At 41.4% G+C, this 8006-nt stretch overlaps 1 pseudogene; it reads right to left on the minus strand.

The window, feature by feature from the left end:
- LOC102867585 overlaps positions 1-7654 on the minus strand; it is a 44726-nt pseudogene extending 37072 nt beyond the window's left edge.
- Between the last annotated feature and the right edge of the window lie 352 nt (positions 7655-8006).

The raw sequence follows: 8006 nt of genomic DNA on the forward strand, positions 1-8006 counted from the left end.
TATATTTCACTCAGCATAATGTCCTCCAGGGTCACTCATTTTGGATAATATTTCATGAGTTCTTTATTTTTCAATGCTGCATGGTATTCCATTGTGTGAATATACCACAGCTTCTCTATCCATTCACTTGGGTTGTTTCCAACTCTTTGCTATTGTGAACAAAGCCACAATAAACATGAGTGTGCATATAACTGCCTGGGTGGTGGTTATGTTTTCCTTGGGGTATATTCCCAGTAGTAGAATTGCTGGATCAAATGATATTTCTATTTGCAAATTTTTGAGAAAGCACCATACAGCCTTCCACAGTGGTTGCACCATTTTACACTCCTACCAATAGTGAATAAGGGTCCCAGTTGCTCCACAACCTTGCCATCATTTGATGTTTACTGTTTATCAAATTTTGCTAGTCTTACTGGGGTGAGATGATATCTCATAGTTGTTTTGATTTACATTTCTCTTAGAGCTAGGGATTTTGAACATTTCTTCTTGTGTTTGTTAGCCATCTGAATGTCTCCTTTGGTGAAGTGTCTGTTCCTATCCTGTGCCCATTTTTCAATTGGGTTGTTTATCTTGTTGTGGTGCTGGAGTATTTTATACATTCTAGATGTAAGTTCCTTGTAACTGAGCTTCTATTGGGTTACAGTTATAACATCCTTATAGTTGTCATCAAGCTGGCACAGTAGAATGAGATGTTGTCAAGCCCAGTGCCTTCTTCATCAGAGTAGAATGGAATTTGTGACCAAATTATAAGGAAAATCTTGGACAAATCAGTTAAATAGGCAACCCCAACTAGTAATCATGTGTGTCCTAAGAAGTAAATGGTTTTACAGAGAATGTGGATTTCTTTCAGTTCAAAGACCTTCCAAAGACTAGATGGAAAAGATGTTTCTGTTATTGTAGAGCTGAAGATGTACAAAATTCGTCAAATAATGACCCTTGTAGACATGGCAAACAAACTTCTGAAATATGACCATGAATGCCTTTCATATGGAGAGCAAGCTGTATTGGATCTCCTAGCTATGAACTATAAATAGGTCCCCATTGGTTCCATCAGACTCACCAACTATAGATTGCAGATATGTCTCTGCAAGTCCCATAAGACTGATCAACAAGAGTGTACCCAGCATTCCAGCTGAGCCCTTTCATTTTCATTAACCCAAGACATGGACTGTGTCCTTAAAACAGGTTAAAGAACACAATGTTTCCCTGGTAGTTCAACAGCCAGGAAAATTTAGAATTTAGTACAGAAACTCTGAGAAGCCCCAGTGATATGGTTTACTATATATTTGACCTGCTAACCCAAAGGCCAGTGGTTCAAATCCACCACTGGCTCCATGTGAGAAAGATAGTCTCCCATAAAGACCTACAGTGTCAGGAACTCAATAGAGTCATCATGAAGTTGGATTGACTCGGTGACAGTGGGCTTGATTTGGTGTTAGAGAGTAATCATATATATCCAGCCTTTTATTAGATATATATATAGATATAATATAGAGATATATATTGTTATATGTTTAAATATGCATAAAAATTAACTGAACTTAAAGCACAAGAATCAGGAATCACATCATGTTCCCAACTGGTTATCTAACCTATACAAGATAAGTGACTTATCCATATGTCCCAGTTGGAACAACCACCATTTTCACAGGACACTGCTTTCCTCTAGACCCTGGCTTACCTGTGGTTTAAAGGATTTGGTTATAATGTGGTCACAGCTCCAGGATGATCCTGAAGACCAGCCTGGCCAAAGTCAACATGACAGCAAGGTTCTAACACTTCAGCCTTCCCTACAGGGGGCCTGTATTCTCTACAACACACAGCCGTAGCCCAAGCAAGGGAGGCCATAAAAGGTTGTGGAAGCTATTTTTAAACGTCCAAAGATCACATTGTACATCAATAATGGGAGCGACTAAGTGCCTGGATGTTATGGCCCTGGTCAGCATGCCACCTAAATGCTGAAGATAATAATCTTGCTTTTAATAGAGGCCCCTTGAAAAGGAGCCTCGTTCAATGCCACGTTGCATTAAATGGAGGCACTTTTGAACAGGCTGGGCTCTATTTCTTTATGAAGAAATCTCTCTGTGAATCACCATCTACCTGCGGTGACACATTTGTACATTGAAGAGGAGATTTCATTGGGTTTTTGTGTGTCAGCTGAAGCTGAAAATATTTTACTAAATATAAATAACTCTATACGGTTATAGGGTATTTTCTGCTTCTTTCTTGCCTCGAATCCATTTCCTCTCTCTTGTTAAGTTTTTATATGTACGGGTTAGGGGCTGTTGCTGCTTCTTCATGCCTTCTCTGCTGCTGTTGTTGCTGTTGAGTTGATTTTTTACTATCACTCACACTACATGTTCAGAAGCAAACTGATCCGCAGGATTTTCAAATCTGTGACCTCTCAGGAGATTGATTCTCTTCTAAGAGGTTGCTGGGCAGTTTTAAATTGCCAACCCTTTGGCTAATAATAGCTGTGCCACTCAGAGACTCCATGCCTACCTTGTATCTGGTAATTTTTAAAGCTTTGAGCAACCAGCAGGCTTGATGGTTTGGGGAACCTGGTCACATGTCTGAAATAATAGTAACTCCACTGACTGAGCATCTGATTGGTTTTTTATTCATTTTAATGAAAATTTACAGAAATTTAGGGTTTCCATTCATTCATTGTTTCACTTTTCTCCCTGCCCACCCCCTCCCCCAAATAGCTCTTCTCTTTGAAAAGTAAAATAAAAACTCTTTCACTGTTACACAATCTCCCCCAAGTCCACTCTACTGTGCAGCCTTCATTCTGAACTCTTGTCATGACAATAATTCCTAATCATATATCCCTTTTAAACAGTTCTCTTCCTCATCTATTTCAACTCAGTATACATTATTTATCCCCTCTTTCTCAGTTTTACCCCAGTCCCAAAGTCAGTTCCATTTTACAACATTGGCCCTATGCAATATTTGTCCTTTTGTGACTGATATATTTCACTCAGCATAATGTCCTCCAGGGTCACCCATTTTGGATAATATTTCATGAGTTCTTTATTTTTCAATGCTGCATGGTATTCCATTGTGTGAATATACCACAGCTTCTCTATCCATTCACTTGGGTTGTTTCCAACTCTTTGCTATTGTGAACAAAGCCACAATAAACATGAGTGTGCATATAACTGCCTGGGTGGTGGTTATGTTTTCCTTGGGGTATATTCCCAGTAGTAGAATTGCTGGATCAAATGATATTTCTATTTGCAAATTTTTGAGAAAGCACCATACAGCCTTCCACAGTGGTTGCACCATTTTACACTCCTACCAATAGTGAATAAGGGTCCCAGTTGCTCCACAACCTTGCCATCATTTGATGTTTACTGTTTATCAAATTTTGCTAGTCTTACTGGGGTGAGATGATATCTCATAGTTGTTTTGATTTACATTTCTCTTAGAGCTAGGGATTTTGAACATTTCTTCTTGTGTTTGTTAGCCATCTGAATGTCTCCTTTGGTGAAGTGTCTGTTCCTATCCTGTGCCCATTTTTCAATTGGGTTGTTTATCTTGTTGTGGTGCTGGAGTATTTTATACATTCTAGATGTAAGTTCCTTGTAACTGAGCTTCTATTGGGTTACAGTTATAACATCCTTATAGTTGTCATCAAGCTGGCACAGTAGAATGAGATGTTGTCAAGCCCAGTGCCTTCTTCATCAGAGTAGAATGGAATTTGTGACCAAATTATAAGGAAAATCTTGGACAAATCAGTTAAATAGGCAACCCCAACTAGTAATCATGTGTGTCCTAAGAAGTAAATGGTTTTACAGAGAATGTGGATTTCTTTCAGTTCAAAGACCTTCCAAAGACTAGATGGAAAAGATGTTTCTGTTATTGTAGAGCTGAAGATGTACAAAATTCGTCAAATAATGACCCTTGTAGACATGGCAAACAAACTTCTGAAATATGACCATGAATGCCTTTCATATGGAGAGCAAGCTGTATTGGATCTCCTAGCTATGAACTATAAATAGGTCCCCATTGGTTCCATCAGACTCACCAACTATAGATTGCAGATATGTCTCTGCAAGTCCCATAAGACTGATCAACAAGAGTGTACCCAGCATTCCAGCTGAGCCCTTTCATTTTCATTAACCCAAGACATGGACTGTGTCCTTAAAACAGGTTAAAGAACACAATGTTTCCCTGGTAGTTCAACAGCCAGGAAAATTTAGAATTTAGTACAGAAACTCTGAGAAGCCCCAGTGATATGGTTTACTATATATTTGACCTGCTAACCCAAAGGCCAGTGGTTCAAATCCACCACTGGCTCCATGTGAGAAAGATAGTCTCCCATAAAGACCTACAGTGTCAGGAACTCAATAGAGTCATCATGAAGTTGGATTGACTCAGTGACAGTGGGCTTGATTTGGTGTTAGAGAGTAATCATATATATCCAGCCTTTTATGAAATCATTAAATGGTTTCATGAAATTATGAAATGGTTACAATAATTTGGCCAATCACAGTAACAGCTCAGAAGCTCAAGAAATTCTTAGCACCTTTCCTCTGCTTGAGAACAGAAGCTGAAGCTGAATGCCTTTCCCAATACATAGATCAAAAAGTTTCTTAAAGGTTAAGCTGTTGTTGTTGTTGTTGTATACCATTGAGTCAAAACTGACCTGTAGCTGACCCTCCAGTGAGTTTTCAGGGGCAGTTAATCACACCCGAGGAAATTTCCCATCCTTCTCCTGTGGAGCCACTGGCTGATTTGAACCATGTGCCTTTGGGATGGCACCACAGCTTCTTACCACTAGGCCACCAGAGAGATATTCTAAAATCTCTATTGATTAGGGGGCCAACAGATGACCAAAAATCAGTTGCTATAAGGTCACCTTCAAATTAACAGCAAGCTGTGTGCGTATGTCAGAGCAGAACTGGGTGTCTTGGACTTTTTAACAGCTGATCTAAAAACAAAAATCACTAAGCCTGTCTTTCAAGGCTCCTTCCAGAAAGACGTGAACCTCTAACCTTTCTGTTAGCAATGGAGCATGTTAATTAATCTTTTGTACCACACAGGGACTCCTATATACAAAGCTGGGTGTACTTGCTTGCCTGGCACCTTTCAAGGGTGCAATAAATGTGTGTTTACTGTGTGACTCACCAATGCCTAACAAATGCTACACAAAATGCAGAAGCCTGACTCACCCGTGGTTACTGACACGTAGAATGCAGGGAAGGCCACGGTGCTTTCCTGGGGATCTTTGTAAGGGTTAATGACTGCTTATTTGAATTATAGTGTAGCAGCTGCAGATGACATCAGATTTTCTGCCACATTGGCTTAAATCAACACGATGAATCCATCAAGGGGAAGGCCAAGGCACCATTTGCAGCTCAAACAGAAGGACTGGGCAGTGGGATCCAAATAAATGAGACCGAGGGAGTTGTTCCCTGCTGAAGGAGAATATTTCAGAACAGGGGCATGGCAGGCATTTTCACAAAAACTTAAGAGAAAAAGAAATGTAGAGCTGACTCTAAGACAACCACGGGGACTGCCTCTCAGCCCAATGCTGGGGCATGACAGAATGTGGAAAAATGGCTTAATTAGTTTGAACAACAAATGCACATGTACTTCCTAGGGGTCTTTGTTCTCCCAGTCCTCCCATCAGGTGCAAGAACGTGTCACACATGGTTGCTATCATCACATTGCTAATAAAACACGCGTTCAGGAATAGTCAGCAGCCTTTGCCTAGAGATACAGAAGGCCACGGAGACAAGCACAGCCTTCAGAACTTCTGAGTAACAGTTCTGACACTTGGCTCTTCAACCACACCCACTCTAATACAGGCTTGAGTGGGATCTCTACGTTACATGCATGCTGTGCAGGGTAGATGGGCTAAGCCTGCACTTCCTCCTTTTGTCACTGCTGTTGTTAAGTGTCATCAAGTTAAGTAAGGCTCATAGCCTCCCTATGAACAGATCTGAACCCTGCGCCGTCCTCGCGTCACCACGTCAACCCATCTCATTAAGGGTCTTCCTCTCTTTCTCTGATCCTCCACCTTCCACAGTATGATGTCTTTTTTCCAAAAACTGGCTCCTTCTGACAAGGAAGTATATGAGACAAAGCTTGGCCATCTTTGCCTCTAAAAAGTACCTCCTCCAAGATGTATTTGCTTGTTCTTTTGGCAGTCCATTGTGTTTTCAATACTCTGCTCCAACAACACAACTCAAAGGCATTGATTCTTCCTCTGTCACCTTTATTCATTGTCCAACTTTCAGATGCATAGCAAGTCATTGGAAAGACTATGGTTTGAATCAGGTGCTCCTTAATCTTCAAACTGACATCATTGCTCCTTAGCACTTTGGAGAGGTCTTTGACAAAAGTTTTTCCCAATGCTTATTTATGATGTCTCAACACACTGAGGAAAGAAAGGAAAGACAGAAAATCAAACCACCATGTGCCCTTTCATCTCAGAGTGGATATTTTCCTAGCAGTTCTGGGCTATTCAGTCAATTCCCCACAGTGAGTGATTTCATTTTCTCTAATAACTCTGGAGAGACCAAACAAGTGATGCAATTCCATTGCCTTCTCTACCAACTCCTTGCAATACTTTCAACAGGCAGCCCCTCTCTATATTCCACCACATGTGGACAGCCCCAGGTGAGGTCCCAAGGGCAGGAGGGGAGAGAAGAAGGGAACAAGGGTAGGGAAGGGAAATCTCATTTCTCTGCAGAGTGAAACACATGCGCAGGCGGTATACATAACTTCAGATTACCTGACTTAAACCAACTCTGAAATTTAAAGTTACCATGTTTCCTCAACAGACTAGCTGGCAAAAGATTCCATCCATACTTAACTTTAAATTCTACATCGTATTTGTAAGGGAAGTTTCCACCTCTTCTCAGTATTTCTTCTTTATTGGAAAGCAGGCAGGTTTCAATCTTTAATGTTCTGTAGTTCTTCTCGGAGGGAGAAAAAAAAAAACCCAACACTGAGATAGATCAAATATTAGATTTTTCCACAGGTAAAACTTGGACTACTTTCACCAGAATTTCCTGAAATCCCCATTGAATCAGACCCTGCGTTCTGCCCAGAGAATCTGCTTCTGTCAACAAATAACCCCAGATGTACCATGAGCACAATAAAATATGGAAACCACTGATGATAATAAAAAGCCCTTAACTCTAGGGCAAGGGTCACTGGGTTCTCACACGTGAAGGATCAAGACACCAATTGTTCTCGGCTGTACCAGTCCAGCTTCACCTGCCCCCAGGAAAGCAGGGTGGTGCCGAACTTCTCCAACTCCTGCAGCCTGAGATTGACTGGAGAGCTCAGGTCTAATAAGCTCCCAGGTGTTACAGATACCACTGCCATTGCTGCTTCCGCCCTCTGAATCCCAAGGGACCACTTGAAAGTGGGCGAGGTTCATTTGTAATCTCAGCGGCCATGGGTTAGATAAGGGGCACCTGGAAGTTCCTTAAACTGTAAAGGTCTCTCCCCTACCCCCGCACCCCCCATGATAATGAAGTTTATTAGGTTATATTCACTTTAACAGGTTACGGCCCAGGCTGGAAAGAGGATCCAATTCTTCAATCAATATAGCTTTTCCAGCATGTTCAAGGCTCCTCTGGCCTTCATCCTCAAGCTCCTGGCTGGTGTCGTAAAACTCTTTAGCCCTGCTCATTATGGCTTCTCGTCCACTCCCAGACCACCTGCAATCTAGACCAAGGCCCAGTTCCTCTCTATCTTCGGTTCTCTGTGACTGCTGCTGCTCTCTACACCCTGGTCTAGCCTGAGCCAGAACCTCTGTTCCAACTGGACAATCTCGACCTCTTTCTTGTCGATAATGGAGATTGCCCTAAATGTCTCCTTTCATGCAGTATTTAGAAAGCAAAACTCCCTTTTAAAATGCAAATACACCTCAGAAGCAATAAGCTTCTGGGCTGTGATTGTTGTTGTTGATTGTCTTCACACAGTGACCCTATGAACAAAAGATCTGAAGCCCCTCTACAACTATAGACACTTAACAAAGTTCA

This window comes from Elephantulus edwardii, unplaced genomic scaffold (genome assembly GCF_000299155.1).
Source record: "Elephantulus edwardii isolate Elephantulus edwardi_28Jun2011 unplaced genomic scaffold, EleEdw1.0 scaffold00101, whole genome shotgun sequence".
Classification (NCBI taxonomy): Eukaryota; Metazoa; Chordata; class Mammalia; order Macroscelidea; family Macroscelididae; genus Elephantulus; species Elephantulus edwardii.